Here is a 17,716-nt window from a genome sequence, read left to right on the forward strand (position 1 = left end):
TGCAGCAGCACGGACTGATCTGTTACTGACAAATACTCACCCTGGGACATGAATCTCCTCCAGATCCCTCCAACTGAGCTGGAGCACAAGAAGAAAGAAAGATAGAAAGAAATGATTTGTCCAAAAAGGATATAGCATAAAGAAAAAGTAAAATGTTTGAAGACGTCCTGGCTTTATCCACAGTTTCAAGGTCGGACCGGTCTTTTCAGGCTAATGTGGATGAAAAGAATCCAATGCTAGATAATCTCTAATAAACAGCTTTTCTGCTTTGAGTTACACATTAAAGGGTTGCAACACAGGCAAAGCTCATAAACTAAACATGAATAAGCAACCCTGGTCTCATTTCCTTGCAGATATAACATACAGTGTGGGGCTTCATGTGGTTTGCCCCTGTCATTTTCTTCTTTTGAATTACAAGGTGCATCCAAGGACGTCTAAAATTCAAGAGCGCGACAGTGGTCAAATTCTGCCTTTTTAATGTTACACTTAGGATCGTCTTTTAAATGGTTTACACCACGTTGAATGAAGATGAACAAATCAAAAGACAAAATTGCTTAATATTACTGAAGCAACACAGAAAGATGTCAGAACATCTGCCAGCAAAAGGAAATTACCTTTATAACATTTGACCAGCTTAACACTGAGCAAGAGGCTGATTATCCACGATGGCCAACTGGGCCATTTACCCCAAAGGAAACTTTTTGTGTTTTTTAGGCTGTGATTAGTCATTATTTTCCCATCTGCTCTGCCACTGGTCGAGTGCACCTCCTGTGACTAATCACACTGGAAAGGGCTACCTCAAATTAGAAACAAAAGGGGGAAAACAGCTTTTGGAGAAATAACCCTTCTGTTAAAGCTCATATCAATCCTACATACTCTGCATACACTAAGAGTAAATCCTCTATAAGGTGGATCAAGTTGACACAAAAAATCAACACCCTACCTTCGCTTGCAACACCTGATCTTTGTCAGTGATGCAGCAAGTATAGCAGTTTGCTGACATCCCTTTGTCAAGACTGAAATATGGTATATAGAGAAAAATCAATAAATGTTGACTTACTAGCTGTATAACAGTTTTTCTCTCTTATAGTTTCCATTATTTTCTCCATTTTCTGTCACAGTGTTAGATTAAATTATATTTTAACCATTTCCTCTACTGAAAATACCTTAAGAAAAGAGCAACATCATACAGTTACTCAGAAGGGGGACAAACTATGGGCAAAAGCCAAAGGAATAAGGAACTAAAGACCCAAAAAACTGGGATAATGGAGCACTGGAGCACAAACTGGGTGTCATTAGGACGCTACAACACAGAGCGAACACCATCTCCACTGACACAGCGGCCAGGGAGGCAGAAGAACAGCAGATCAAGAAGGCCCTGAGTAAATGTGGGTATCCCAGCTAGACTTTTGTCAAAGCTGGGAAGGCACCAAAAGAAAGCTCCATCCAATCCAGGAGAGAAGGACAACCGCTGCCTAAGCGAAAACCTGTAGTGATCCCGTATGTGTCGGGAGTATCGGAGCAGTTGAGACGCATTTTTTCCAAACACAGAGTCTCTGTGGCTTTTAAACCCCAAAACACACAAAAACTGGTCCACCCCAAGGATTGGGTCCCCCGACACAAACAGAGTAACATAGTGTGCGCTGTTAAGTGCCAGGAGGATTGCCAGGATTTATACATCGGGGAAACCAAACAACCTTTGGCAAAGCGGATGGCACAACACAGAAGAGCTACATCTTCAGGCCAGGACTCTGGTCAGGCCAGTGGACACTCTTTCAAGAATGAGGATGTACACATCCTGGACAGGGAGGAATGCTGGTTTGAGCGCGGAGTCAAGGAGGCCATTTACGTGAAAAGGGAAAGGCCGTCTCTGAATCGAGGGGGTACATCTTTCGTCATCTTACAATGCAGTGATTGCAGCCATTCCCCAACTCTCTGTGAATGGTACTCATGGCCTTTGATCAGTGGCCTTTGATCAGTGGGTTTTGGTCAGCGGTTGTTGATCAATGGTCATGAGATTTACATAATTAAGATTAAGGAACTGACCTCCCGGCCCATTGTTCCTTCAGTGAGCTGGTTTCAGTCATTATGCAAAGGTACTGTTTATAAGATTGGGGAAACCTGCAGTCAGCTGAGACTGAAGAAGTCACTGGATGTGTGACGAAACTTTTCTCCCACAAAACGCTACGTCCAGATGAACAGAATCCACTTTTGGAGATTTACTTACCTGGATGATTGAGCATGCATCAAGACGTTATTAAAATATACATAATTATCACATTGGTACAATACAATATTTATATTGTACCAAAGTGAAAGGTTTTTCGTTATAACATGATATTATGTTGTTTAAACTTAAGGTATATTGTACAAACTTGGAAAGTATACTGTATATCACTCCCTCAATAACAGTCGTCGTTCTTTTGTTCTTTGGGTTTTTATCAACATAAAGTGCCACCCCACCTCCTTTTTTATTAATTCTGTCTAGATGAAGGAATTCATATCCATTAATTTCAAAGTTTTCTTCTTTTCCAGGGGTCATCCAAGTCTCTGATATGGGATCACTTTGAATGGCTGTTTAAACTTTCTTATAAATTCTTTAATGCAGCATTCCCCAACCCACAGGCCGTTTGGTACCAGGCCGCGAGAGTTGAGGTTTGTGTGTGGTTTTATCGGTTTTTATCGTTATTTTTTTTAATCATTTTTATCATTAACTCTGTTTCCCTGGGTCTTTTCCTGTGTGTTATGAATAAATCTTCTTTTTTTCTGTACTGGTTTTATTTTGTTGTATTTATCCACAATGTTAAAGGCCAGTCCATGAAAACATTGTCGGACATAAGCCTGTCTGTGGCACAAAAAAGGTTAGGGAGCATTGCTTTAATGGATTGAAAATTTGCATATAGGCTTCTACTGTTTAAGTGAACCACTGTTATACTCTTTTCTACCTTTATTTTCCTGTTAAATTGTTCATTTGTATAATAATTGCATTAATTTCTCATATTGTTAAAGAAATTGCAATGAGGGTCTATGTTGCTATCATAACCCAATGTCCTATTGTCAATATCTATATGAGTTGTTACTTGTAAACTATCAGACATCTGAGTTGACTGTACAGCTTAGACAAGTACCATCATATTTAGCCCTCTTCTATGCTCTGATTTATCAGTTATATTTTTCTAGTAGAATGAGGGCGATCTCTTTGATGACTAGAACTTTTGCCTGCTCTGGTGTTCCATTTAACTCAAATACCTTACAATCTGATATCCAAGTTGACTATATTTTCTTTGGTTTTCTTAATATTCATTCACAAATTTAGAAGATCATCATTTAGCCTGGAGAAATAGTTTGTTGCTTTATAAGAAAGCCTTCCGCAAAGCCAGAACATCTTACTACTCATCACTGATTGAAGAAAATAAGAACAACCCCAGGTTTCTCTTCAGCACTGTAGCCAGGCTGACAAAAAGTCAGAGCACTGTTGAGCCAACCATCCCTTTAACGTTAACTAGTAATGACTTCATGAACTTCTTCACAATTTTAATTATTAGAGAAAAAATTACCAGTAATCATCCCACAGATGTAATATTATCTACAGCTATTTTCAGTACCATTGATATTCATTTAGACTCTTTTTCTCCAATCCATCTATCTGAGTTAACTTCAATAATTACTTCCTCCAAACCATCAACGTGTCTTTTAGACCCCATTCCTACAAAACTGCTCAAAGAAGTCCTGCCATTAATTAATGCCTCAATCTTAAATCTGATCAACCTATCTCTAATAATCGGCTATGTACCACAGGCCTTCAAGCTGGCTGTAGTTAAACCTTTACTCAAAAAGCCATCTCTAGACCCAGCAGTCTTAGCTAATTATAGGCCAATCTCCAACCTTCCTTTCATTTCAAAAATCCTTGAAAGAGTAGTTGTCAAACAGCTAACAGATCATCTGCAGAGGAATGGTTTATTTGAAGAGTTTCAGTCAGGTTTCAGAGCTCATCACAGCACAGAAACAGCTTTAGTGAAGGTTACAAATGATCTTCTTATGGCCTCTGACAGTGGACTCATCTCTGTGCTTGTCCTGCTAGACCTTAGTGCAGCATTCGATACTGTCGACCATAATATCCTATTAGAGCGATTAGAACATGCTGTAGGTATTTCAGGTACTGCACTGCAGTGGTTTGTATCATATCTATCTAATAGACTCCAATTTCTGCATGTAAATGGAGAGTCCTCTTCACATGGTATCTAACCAGATTCTTACTCTGGATGGCATTACCTTGGCCTCCAGTAACACTGTGAGGAACCTTGGAGTCATTTTTGACCAGGACATGTCCTTCAACGCACATATTAAACAAATGTGTAAGACTGCTTTCTTCCATTTGCGCAACATCTCTAAAATTCTAAAGTTAGAAATATCCTGTCTCAGAGTGACGCTGAAAAACTAGTTCATGCATTTATTACTTCCAGGCTGGACTACTGTAATTCATTATTATCAGGATGTCCTAAGAACTCCCTGAAAAGCCTTCAGCTAATCCAAAATGCTGCAGCAAGAGTCCTGACAGGGACTAGAAAGAGAGAGCATATTTCTCCTGTTTTGGCTTCCCTTCATTGGCTTCCTGTTAAATCCAGAATTGAATTCAAAATCCTGCTCCTCACATACAAGGTCTTAAATAATCAGGCCCCATCTTATCTTAATGACCTTGTAGTACCATATCACCCTATTAGAGCACTTCGCTCTCGCTCTGCAGGCCTACTTGTTGTTCCTAGAGTATTTAAAAGTAGAATGGGAGGCAGAGCCTTCAGTTTTCAGGCCCCTCTTCTGTGGAACCAGCTTCCAGTTTGGATTCGGGAGACAGACACTATCTCTACTTTCAAGATTAGGCTTAAAACTTTCCTTTTTGCTAAAGCATACAGTTTGGGCTGGATCAGGTGACCCTGAATCCTCCCTTAGTTATGCTGTAATAGACGTAGGCTGCCGGGGATTCTCATGATGCATTGAGTTTTTCCTTTCCAGTCACCTTTCTCACTCACTATGTGTTAATAGACCTCTCTGCACTGAATCATATCTGTTATTAATCTCTGTCTCTCTTCCACAGCATGGCTTTATCCTGCCTTCCTTCTCTCACCCCAACCAATCACAGCAGATGGCTCCGCCCTTCCCTGAGCCTGGTTCTGCCGGAGGTTTCTTCCTGTTAAAAGCGAGTTTTTCCTTCCCACTGTCGCCAAAGTCCTTGCTCATAGAGGGTCATATGATTGTTGGGTTTTTCTCTGTATCTATGAAGCACCTTGAGGCAACTGTTGTTGTGATTTGGCGCTATATAAATAAAATTGAATTTAATTGAATATTCTTGTTTGTTTTGCAGTGTCTGCATTTTTCTTGATTAGGTGTTCATTTAAATAAACATTTGTTCCGTTCAGCTTTCTTCCTTGCTTAAGCAGCTCTTTTTTTCTGTTTTCTATTAACAAATCTTATGATAATAGCAGGTATTTGATTTTTGTGTTGCTTGGAAGAGGATGACATTCCTCAATATTTTTACTGTCCATTTCAATACCATTGCTATTGAAGAAGGCCATTACCTGGTCTTCCAAGGAGCATAACTCTTACTCTGGTGGTTCCCCTCTCTCTGTTGTTGTTACCCGTGCATATGTCTGGTGCTTGGTTTCCAGTCCAGTCACTATTACATCATTTGTTTTTGATTATTGTTCCAGATCTGACAGTTATCCTTCCAGCATAGTAATCTTCTTGTCCTTTTGCTCATTTTGTCTTCTATTAAATTAAGTATCGGTTTTTGTTGTTTTGAAATAGTTATTTCTTCTGACATGAAGTTTGGAGATTTCTTTATGTCCTCCAGTTCCTCCTCACTGACGTTGCTCCTCTTAGGCAGCATCTTATCGATGTTAATCCCCATTAGTTGCATAGGTTTGTTGTGAAGCCCGGATCAATCCCGTGTCTTGCCGATGCCCAGCTGTTAACTCTTACTGACTGGTGTCTGAGCTTCGTTGGTTGGTGGTTGAGCTTGGTGGAACCTTTTCTTTAAATTGAACTGCTAAAGGTTTCTCAGTTTTCTCTTCTCTTCTTGTTTCAAGTGGTCCCTCAAGTCTCTGTGTCTGTTTTACTTTTATCAGCAATGAATAAAAGCTTATTTTGTGATGCTAAGTGTTTGGTGGAAATAATGGCCGTAAATTGGGTAAAGTTACATAAAAGTAAAAATGATTATGAATGAATCATTATTTATTTATCTTAGTGAATCAGTAAATGTGTCAAGTGCTGTGTGCAGGCAGGAATGGAGGACCCAATGTGCAGAGTCATGGAGGCAAACGTGAACTCAAAACTCAGCTTTATTGTTAAAACCCCCAAAAAACTAAATGGAAAATGCAAATAAAACTAAACAGGCAGGTAGGCAGATGGACCACACAGTGAAGAACGAGGGAGATCACGACACAGACCAAAAAAAAAAAAAAAGCCACAGGGCTTAAATACACAGAGGGAGCGATCAGGGAATGGAAGGCAGGAGGGAAACACAGCTGGGACAAATCAGGGCTAACAAGACAAGGGAAGCAAAACCAGACACATTAACATAGGACACAGACTATCAAAATAAAACAGGAAACATAACACAGAGACGCGGACTTATAAGGGGTAAGTTCAATAGTAACGTAACACTCAAAACACTGGTTCATCAACCCAGGTACCCTAACAAAATTAACAAATTGAATCTACTACACACTCAGGAGGTAAGGAAAAAGTACTGATTAAGAACTCATTATGTAGGAATTTTGAAATATTTTTTTTTCCGTATTGTAAAAGCAACAGTCAAGTGAAGAACTGAGAAAAAAAAAAAAAAAAATCAGTAGTTGAAGCTCTGAGATTCAAGCTTTATTTCCTTTTAATAAAGGACACCTCATACTACAAAAACAAGCAGAAGTGGTAATTTCTCCAAAGTGTTCTTATTTTTGGAATAATAAAAGCATAAGAAAATACCTGTGAAGTAAAAAAAATCAATGAATAGATGAGAATGCTGATGGTTATTTGAGTTTAGCCCTTTGATGTAGCTACTAGACTAAAAGTACATATAAGACTGATTTGAATTTTATTAGTTTGGCTAGTGTGCATCATAAAATAAAGTTACCCTCTAAGTGACGTGACAGAGGCTGCAAGAATAACATTACTGTTCAGTCAGAATGTAAAGTAAAATGTCAGGGCAATCCATCAAACAGTTGTTGAGAGCGGTTTGGCTAAGGTGTTCGACTGACCAAGCAAGAATCGTCGCCAATCCTAGGACCACGCTGCTAGTTTAGCCAAAAGTACACACAATACCATTAGAAGAGCCTGAGGACGGAGCTTATTATATTAACAGAAATGTAAATTTAGTCATAAAAGTGCAGAGGCATTAATTCTACAGCCCAAAGAACACTAACGTCTCGAGTCCTGCTGCAACCACAACAGATTCAGGTAAACTGAATTTACATCCTGATTTATTTATTTTTATTCAGTAACCTGTCACCTGCACAGACAGGCTGCATCTTCTTAAAAGTGACTCATCAACATGTCACTATATGTCAAAATCTCTGAAAGACCATCCAATAAATAAATATTACTCACCCCACAGATAAAAAAGTATAAAGGCCTAAAACAGCAATGCACTCATTTCTCCTTAAACTAATTATTCAAGGCTTTGGGCACTTAACGCTGGAAATCTAGCCGGCTGTGCACTGCATTCAGAAAGGACTGAAAACCTATGATATAATGAAGGATCCGAGTCTCTCTAAAATGAGCTCATATCATTCAGGCAAACAATGTTATGCTGTATTAAAGTATGCAAAGGATTGATGACTCATTTAATTACTTTTCCCCCGTGCTGCTTATACTTGAGACTTCTACAGTAGTATTTTCATACCAGTCCATTCTTTAGCTCAGTTATGCTAAGCAGCTTTTTTAGATGTGCTCATACTGGATGTATTTGTGCTCTTGTCTCCATGTTGTTAGTTCCTGCATGTAGTCTAAGTTTGTGTGCACTCAACCATCTGTGGGCGGCTGCGTGGGTGAGTTTACTTACATTGTCCTTCAAATAAAGACTAAAAGTTCTCAAAAGTAGGTTTATAACTTTAGAGTGAGAGCTGCTGGATGTCATAGGCCAACGATTTATAAGCCAGCACAATACTGTCATCACTGCCGTCCATGTTCAGATTTCAGATGAACACTAAAGAGAAGGCAAAGACAAACTGACAGGATGTAGAAAGGAACAGTGGGCACAGTGATGTAAGACAATATTACCCTGAAATGTAGATTAACTTATTTAACTTTGAAAAATGTTGGTTCTATAAAAATTCTTGATTCACTGGGTGACAGAAGGACATAAAAATGACAGAAAATAAGCAAAAAAGGTCACAGGGGACCTATTATGCTTACTAATAGCCTAAAAGAACTCATAAAACCACCTGCTGCTGCTCTTTGCTCTTTAATCTCCTAAATCTGCTTCATGGTGGCTGGATAGAAATGATCAGACATGAGGAAGAAAATCAAGGAAAACGAGAGGGACAGCAAATACGATTGTTAGGATTTTTACATCCTTGTGCTACTGTGTGACTGTCTTTATTTTTAACGCATCTGAATGTGATCTATGAGAATCTGCAGGGGGATTCACATATCAGAGGTTGGTGTTGATAAATTGTGAAAGTGTGGTCTCTTCGGCAGCTATATTTCTGCTTTGACCCCGGGAGTTTCCACGTTTGAGGTGAATTCAAACTCCACAATGGCTTAGTATAATCCTCCTAGTATCTTGATGCACTCCTTTCAACTCAAGGCCAACACACCAGTGTTTGCGTTCCTCACTTGCTCACATTTCTTTGTTGGTTTTTTGGGTTTGTTTGGTTTTTTTTCTTTGTGTGGAGCTGTTTAAGATGCTGACAAGTTCACATTTAGATTTTAATAGAAACACCTGCTTTTGAGATGAGTTTCTCTAACACAATTTTTCTCTTTTTGTGTAAAACTGGCTTGATTAGCTTGTAACTTATAAAGCTGAGGAACTCTGGCGGTTTAGACTGCGTCCCTGGCTTTTTTTATATGATTTCATTTTGTGCAGGCTTCCATCCATCTTTTTTCTCCTCTGTGTCCTCACTGAATGGAAAATTCAAATACAACGAATGCACCACAAAGCATGCTTATTTTAATATGTCTGTCATCAGAACATGAAGCACCTGACACTGAATGATAGATTTTTCAGATCAGAAGAAAAAGAAACTGTTTTATTTGTTGTCAGGTATTGTCCACCTGGGCCTTACCCAGAGTTTCTGCCTGATTTCTCAGATTTTTTATTTCCTCATTATCATCTCTCAGATGTAACATTATACTGCTACTTTAGTGCCATTATGTTGATATTATTTAGTTTTTTTCTCCAAATGATCTGAGCTAACTTCAGTAATTATTTCCTCCAAACCATCAATGTGTCTTTTAGACATTACAGGGAATGCAGAATTATTAGGCAAGTTGTATTTTTGAGGAATAATTTTATTATTGAACAACAACCATGTTCTCAATGAACCCAAAAAACTCATTAATATCAAAGCTGAATGTTTTTGGAAGTAGTTTTTAGTTTGTTTTTAGTTTTAGCTATTTTAGGGGGATATCTGTGTGTGCAGGTGACTATTACTGTGCATAATTATTAGGCAACTTAACAAAAAACAAATATATACCCATTTCAATTACTTATTTTTACCAGTGACACCAATATAACATCTCCACATTCACAAATATACATTTCTGACATTCAAAAACAAAACAAAAACAAATCAGCGACCAATATAGCCACCTTTCTTTGCAAGGACACTCAAAAGCCTGCCATCCATGGATTCTGTCAGTGTTTTGATCTGTTCACCATCAACATTGCATGCAGCAGCAACCACAGCCTCCCAGACACTGTTCAGAGAGGTGTACTGTTTTCCCTCCTTGTAAATCTCACATTTGATGATGGACCACAGGTTCTCAATGGGGTTCAGATCAGGTGAACAAGGAGGCCATGTCATTAGTTTTTCTTCTTTTATACCCTTTCTTGCCAGCCACGCTGTGGAGTACTTGGACGCGTGTGATGGAGCATTGTCCTGCATGAACATCATGTTTTTCTTGAAGGATGCAGACTTCTTCCTGTACCACTGCTTGAAGAAGGTGTCTTCCAGAAACTGGCAGTAGGACTGGGAGTTGAGCTTGACTCCATCCTCAACCCGAAAAGGCCCCACAAGCTCATCTTTGATGATACCAGCCCAAACCAGTACTCCACCTCCACCTTGCTGGCGTCTGAGTTGGACTGGAGCTCTCTGCCCTTTACCAATCCAGCCACGGGCCCACCCATCTGGCCCATCAAGACTCACTCTCATTTCATCAGTCCATAAAACCTTAGAAAAATCAGTCTTGAGATATTTCTTGGCCCAGTCTTGACGTTTCAGCTTGTGTGTCTTGTTCAGTGGTGGTCGTCTTTCAGCCTTTCTTACTTTGGCTCCAGTGATGTTGCAGCTCTGAAATATGGCCAAACTGGTGGCAAGTGGCATCTTGGCAGCTGCACGCTTGACTTTTCTCAGTTCATGGGCAGTTATTTTGCGCCTTGGCTTTTCCACACGCTTCTTGCGACCCTGTTGACTATTTTGAATGAAACGCTTGATTGGTCGATGATCACGCTTCAGAAGCTTTGCAATTTTGAGACTGCTGCATCCCTCTGCAAGATATCTCACTATTTTTGACTTTTCTGAGCCTGTCAAGTCCTTCTTTTGACCCATTTTGCCAAAGGAAAGGACGTTGCCTAATAATTATGCACACCTGATATAGGGTGTTGATGTCATTAGACCACACCCCTTGTCATTACAGAGATGCACATCACCTAATATGCTTAATTGGTAGTAGGCTTTCGAGCCTATACAGCTTGGAGTAAGACAACGTGCATGAAGAGGATGATGTGGACAAAATACTCATTTGCCTAATAATTCTGCACTCCCTGTATTCCCACAAGACTGCTCAAAGAAGTCCTGTCATTAATTAATGCTTCAAACTTAAATATAATCATCATATCTCTTTTAATCAGTCAGGTACCACAGGCCTTACCATTACCTAAAAGGCATCTCTTGACCCAGCTGCCTTAACTAATTATAGGCCAATCTCCAAGCTTTCTTTGTCAAGCAGCTAACAGATCATGTGCAGAGGAATGGCTTATTTGAAGAGTTTCAGTCAAGTTTCAGAGCAAGTTTTAGAGCATGCTGTAGGTATTAAAAGGTACTGCGTTGCAGTGGTTTGAATCATATCTACCTAACAGACTTCAATTTGTTCATGTAAACAGCAAGTTCACTTCACACACCAACGTTAATTATGGAGTTCCACAGGGTTCTGTGATAGGACCAATTTTGTTTACATTATACATGTTTCCCTTAGGCATAGCATTTTTCACTGCTATGCAAATGACACCTAACTTTATCTCTCCATCTTTATCCATGAAGCCAGATAACACACCAATTCTTTAAACTGCAGGAATGTCTTAAAGACCTGGATGACCTGAATTTTCTGCTTCTAAATTCAGATAACACTGAGGTTACTATACTCAGTAGCATATGGCTGCACCTCTCTGAGCCTGGTTTTTCCTGTTAAAAGGGAGTTTTTCCTTCCCACTGTTGTCAAAGTGTTTGCTCACAAGGGGTCATATGATTGTTAACATTCGCTGTTTTCTTTGTATTACTGTATGGGGTCTCTATGTTACAATATAAAGCACCTTGAGGCAACTGGTGTTTTGGTTTGGCGCCATATGAATAAAACTGAATTGAATTACAGACCAGGAAGTTTTGGAAATCCTCTGACCTTGTCATCCAGCTATCACAGTTAGGTTTGTCAAACTCCTTATGCTCCTAATCCTAACATTTGCCCATTTTTTCTGCTTCTAACACATGAACTTTGAGTACTATGTTCACTTGCTTCCTTATATATCCCACCCATTAACAGGTACATGATGAAGAGATAATCAGTGTTATTTGCTTCGCCTGTCAGTAGTTAATAATAATAATAATAATAATAATGGATTGGATTTATATAGCGCTTTTCAAGGCACCCAAAGCGCTTTACAATGCCACTATTCATTCACTCTCACATTCACACACTGGTGGAGGCAAGCTACGGTTGTAGCCACAGCTATAATGTTATGCCTGATCAGTGTATATGAAGCAGTACTGAGAAGCCCAGCGTTATAGTTAATGATAGACTTAGAATGTCTGAGTAGTTCCAGTTTTTTCTTCTTCTTGTATCTTTACATAAAAGTGGCAACAACGATATCTTGGAGACCCAAGAAATCACCAGGTTTTGAACAAGTAAATTCATAGTTATTATTCAGGTGGTGAAGCCACTTTATTGACAGATAAAAACCTCAGAAACACAAAATTAAGATGTAAAAATGTTTACAGGGCCACATCTTTGCATTTGGATCAAAAAATAATCACAGAAACATATACATGGGCATGAGTTTTTATTTTATATAATTTTTTGCCTATTTCACATTTTGCAAAGCCAATAAATGTCCTTGACAGCAAGGAGGCTAAAATGGTAGCTGGGTGATCTGTGGGCTATTAAAGGTGATCTCTGCTGTATAGTTTAAATTGATCAGGACAGCTATGCATATCAATGAGAGCCTATGGTTGAATTAAAGCATCAGAGTGAGAGGGTCCTGTTGAGAAGTCAAACAGCTGTCGGGGGATCCAATTATGGTCATGCACAGAGTGCACACCTAAATGTTGTGTTCCCCACAAAGCCCTCTCACTACACTCAAGTTAAGCCGTCTCGCCTGCAGCGTTGGTGAATATTTGAAAGTATTGCCGGAGGAAAAGAACGAGGCTGGCATTTCTCCTTCTACAGAAGTGGCCTGGTACCCTGGTGGCAGAAAGTCTCAGTCTGAAAATACAGCAAAAGTCAAATACAAAAATGCCCTCTGCGCCTTTGTCACTGCTTAAGTGTTTAAGAAACTCTCTTGTGCATTGTCACTGCGGGTTCAAGATATTGTATGAAGCTGACAGAAGGTTAGGAGAAAGAAGTAAAAACAAAAGCAGGTCCAATTTAAAGATCAGATGGCTCAAACATTTGTCTTTTTTTAATGTGTTGAGCATATTATTCAAAGATAATTCAGTGACGCAGGTGCAGACTTGAGTTTTTTAAGCAATCAAGTTGATGTTAAACTCAAAATCATATTTTACTGAAACGACCACACCTGAAAATGAAGTGAAATTTACAGGCAGACTATAGCTACCACCCACACACTACTCATCAGACAAAGAGTGGTCTGAAACAGACTGCGGCAGTCGCAAACAACCAGGGAAACCAGGGCCTGTTTTTATCACGTTCCTTTCTCCTAGTCGTCATGATTGACTTTAATGGATTAATGATATATTTGTAGAAATGTTTCTTGCCTTTATAGTGACCTTGGAAAGCACTTTGTTGTTGCTGATGTTGATAAAGTGCTTTATAAATAAACCATCGTTATTACATGATATACAGACAGCATGCTATATAATTCCAATAACCCCTTTAAAACTGACTTGATATGCAAAATACCATCTGTCAGCTTCAGCCTCAGCAAAAACCTTCTGCAATGCAATCAAGTACACTGTGAAACTACTCATTTAGCTCAGCCTGGTCCCTACATTAACCCTGCAAGAGCGCACCAGGGAATCAAATCACATACTGTACAATTATCATTAACAATGTCCTGTTTACCTTTTATGCTCCACTTACTACACTGTGAACAGGAACAGGAACAACAGTCCAAACACTGTAAAGCATCTCCCTCGAAATATACAGCTGCAGCATAAACATGCTTGTTCACTGAATATTCAGCTTAGTAACAAATGATTTCAAATAACACGATTTCTACATGTGAATATTAAATGTCAGCAGCTGTTATTGTGTGACGTTTTGGCTCTGTACCCAACCACAGTGAATTTTAAATCAATCAAATTTAAAAAAAATTAAAAAAAAAAAGAATTGTTTTCAACATTTATCCTTTGCAGCCAATGACTGTAAATAGACATCACCAAATACTGCATTTCCTCTGTTGGTCTGAGATCAGGTGGGTGACTTAGTCATTGAAGAATATCCCATTTCTTTGCATTGAGGAACTGTTGGGTTGCTTTTGAATTATGCTTTGAGTCATTATTCATTTGCACTTTGAAGTGTTGTCTGATCAGCTTTGTAACATTTGGCTGAATCTGGGAGTATAGCCATCTATGTCCACTGTGAATGACCATCTTTGAACAGAGGCGGTGGCTTACAAAACCCACTGTCTGCCATGTTGAATCCAGTTTTGAGATCCCTTGCCAGATGCCTCAACACCCACTCACATCCATTTGAGTGCAGTAAATCACATGATAGTGTGGGGCTAGGTTTCACAACAGGTTCACCCAAAACCATGACTGATTGTGACCCACACCCGTTTTCACACCTTGGCTTGTGTAATTAGGTAGAGGATCAATAGGGGGTCCTTGACCCTCTTGGGGAAACTCCCATAGGGCTTAAATTTGGGACTCTCCACCAATTGCTCTTAGAACTGAAGAAGCTTCTCGGATGAGAGGTGAAACATCTTCAAGTAACTTAAAGAAGTTCAGATGCTTTTCTTTCCAAGCTCCTTAGACTATGGTGACCTGGATGACTGAGAACCTTCACAGACATGTGCTTACTGTGCTCAGTGATAGAGTTGCACTGGAAAAGTGATAATTGTCCTTCTTTTCCTGAGTGTAACTAGTAGTTTGCAACTGGTAAACTTTATGCGTGGCCATTTGTGAACGGGTCTATGGTTGTACACCTTCACAATTACAGGGCTACATACCTCGTTTATAGTACTGACTTGACCACTCAAGTTTTGCTCTCTCTTTGATGGGTTAATTTCTTAGCATAATGATGGCCTCATTCACTTGCACAGACATCTTTTCCTGGGTAAAGATTCAGAAGATGGCCCGAAATGTACAACACCTGGCCAGTTTTCTCCCAGGCTATTTAAAACCCTGTCTCTGAAGGCCTTCCCATTCTCCTCTCCCACTGCTGCCTTGCTCCTGTCCTGTGACAATAACTATGTCCAATTGTTGTCAAAAAAGTGAGTTTAAATTCATTTCTTTTAATTAACACAGCTCAAAAAATGGAGACGGGGGCATAATAACAAAAACACTACCCCCCACTAAAACATGACAGTCCTTATTAACTTGACTATGTTTAGGTCAGGTACTACCCACTATGAGGTCATTATCCTGGAAGGCACGTCAGACAGAAAGTTATGGAGTATATACAATATCATGTAATGCTTGTAAGCTGTGCAGCAGAAAATCTTGACTAGTAATTTAAACTGATAAATATGAGCTTTGAGCAGCCACTAACATGACATTTTAAAGCAATGATATGCAAATTAATATACAGTGCAGCAGACAGACTGAACTCAAGGTTGGCAACGAGTGCAACAGCCTTAAATGTTAATCAGCAGCTCAAAAAAAAGGAAGCTAGGACAAAAAAAAACAAACAGTTAATATGTGCAAAAATATTCTTTAGGTAATATTAAGTATGCAGTGATGAAGGGGACTGGGAACTTGTGGATGACCAAAGTTTGTTAAGTTTGCCATGAGGCTAAGATCACAAGAAACAATCGTGTTAGTCAGCTGTGTTTAAGGCGAAAATCAGGAAAGCTAATTTCCATAATTATCTTTTGCTGAGATTGCAATGAGTAAGAGACAGCCTCTCCCCAGCTCAAATAATAATCAACAATGAAAGTGAAGTGTAAAAACAGCTTAAAATCAATTCAGCCCACAATACCTGAAGTGTAAATCATGAATACCCTGCTTGTCTATTCATAGCACAGTTCAGCCCGTACAGGGAGTTCATTCAAAATACAAACCAACACAAACATTGCATAGGGGTTAATCCAGTTGCAAAACATAGCCTAGTGGAAGCTTAGAGATCAACAACAAGCAGAGCAGCAAAGCAGGCAGCAGACCCGCAACACACAGCAGAGCCAACACATCAAGACACAACAGGCAGGTGATAAAGAGAAGCTGTGATTTCAGCAGACGACATCTCAAGAAGCAAAGTCAGGAAGAGCAGTTTGAGCCCACAGCTGCTATGATTAAAGTCTAACCAGCAAAGAGCACAGTGTAAACATCATTACCTCTTTCCAAAGTCTCTGAAGTTGCATGTTGGAAGGCAAGCTTGTTGGAATGCATAAATATAAGCAACATGTGTCTGGAGCAATTTTCTTTTATTAATTATATTTTTAGCTGATCTGACTTTATTTGAAAGAAAAAGTAAACGTTTGAATAGATCCCCGATTTGAAGGTGGGCGTTAGATATAGGTTATCCTCTCATGCTCTTGGGGAGCATTTTTTGCACAGATTTCTGTGGAGTCATTGACGTCCAGTGTGATACTGTGGTGAAAACTGTGCTATCTGCCTGTGATCAACAGATATACATGCACTCATTGGCTACTTTGTTGGTCAGCTGATCATTAATGCATCCAGTAAGGACCCACAGGCTAGTAGTAGAAAGTCAACATCCACACTGATCAAGAAGCACCTGGTAGCTCAGTGCAATGAGATCAATAGAAGACAGCTACAGAAATTGTTGATACTGTGTCCTTCCGTTAAAGAAAGAAAAACTTGACAAAAGTAATAATAATTAAACATTTACTGAAAATTAACCAATGAAAATCTCAGATGTTGCTTTTGAATTGTGATTCAAGAGAAGAAGAAAAAACTAATTTATGTTGGCCTCGACGGAAATGATGGCACCCCCTAGAAAAGATTGAAAATAAGTGCTATGCCCATCAGTGAAATGTACAAGTTGCCAAATATCAAGAACTTTTCATTTTAGATTTTAGTGAATAATATATTATTTATAATATTTAGTGAATATGATGGAAAGCTACAGTGGAGTGAAAAATTATTTGATCTCCTGCTGAATTTGTAAGTCATACATAAATGAAGAGTCTCTAATTTTTATAGCAGTTTCATTTTAATCGAGAGACAGACTATCAATCAAAAATCCATAAAAACACATAAAAGTTCTAAATTGATTTGCATGGCTCTCCCTCTCGCTATTAAAATGAAACAACTCTTTGAAAGTGAGCAAACTTACAAATTTAGCAGGGGGATCAGTTTATTTACTTTTTTCACTTTTGCACAGGAGAAAATATGGTGTGAGGTGACAGTGTGTGTGTCTGTATGTGTGCAGTAATTGGCTAAAAACTGCTTAAACTTACAGCTGAAAAGGGGTATGCCAATCTTTGGATCTATATTTGAATCTCCACTGAGATTCAAAGAAAAACGCCTCAGATAACAGAGAATACAGGAGTACATAAAGACTAAAAAAAGAATCACACGAGACCATAAGAACAGACTCCTTTCATTCTTATTGTATTTACTTAGCAAGAGAGTTGGAAAAGTTGCCTTCAAATCTAACATATTTGACTACTTCCCAGCGATGTTGGTGCATCGCACTTTGTTTGACCCATTTTTAGTTTCTTAGCCGCCCCACCTACGCTATTTCTTTGGTCTTCTGTGTGGTCTTCTGCTGCTGTGGGCCATCTGCTTCATGGTTCAATCTGCTGTCTGTTGAGAGATGCTCTTCTGCACACCTTGGATGTAATAACAGTTATTTGAATTACAGTTGCTTTACTATCAGCTTGAAGCAGTCTAGCAATTTCCCTCTAACCTCTGACGTCAACATG

The sequence above is a fragment of the Maylandia zebra genome, linkage group LG13 (genome assembly GCF_041146795.1).
Source record: "Maylandia zebra isolate NMK-2024a linkage group LG13, Mzebra_GT3a, whole genome shotgun sequence".
Classification (NCBI taxonomy): Eukaryota; Metazoa; Chordata; class Actinopteri; order Cichliformes; family Cichlidae; genus Maylandia; species Maylandia zebra.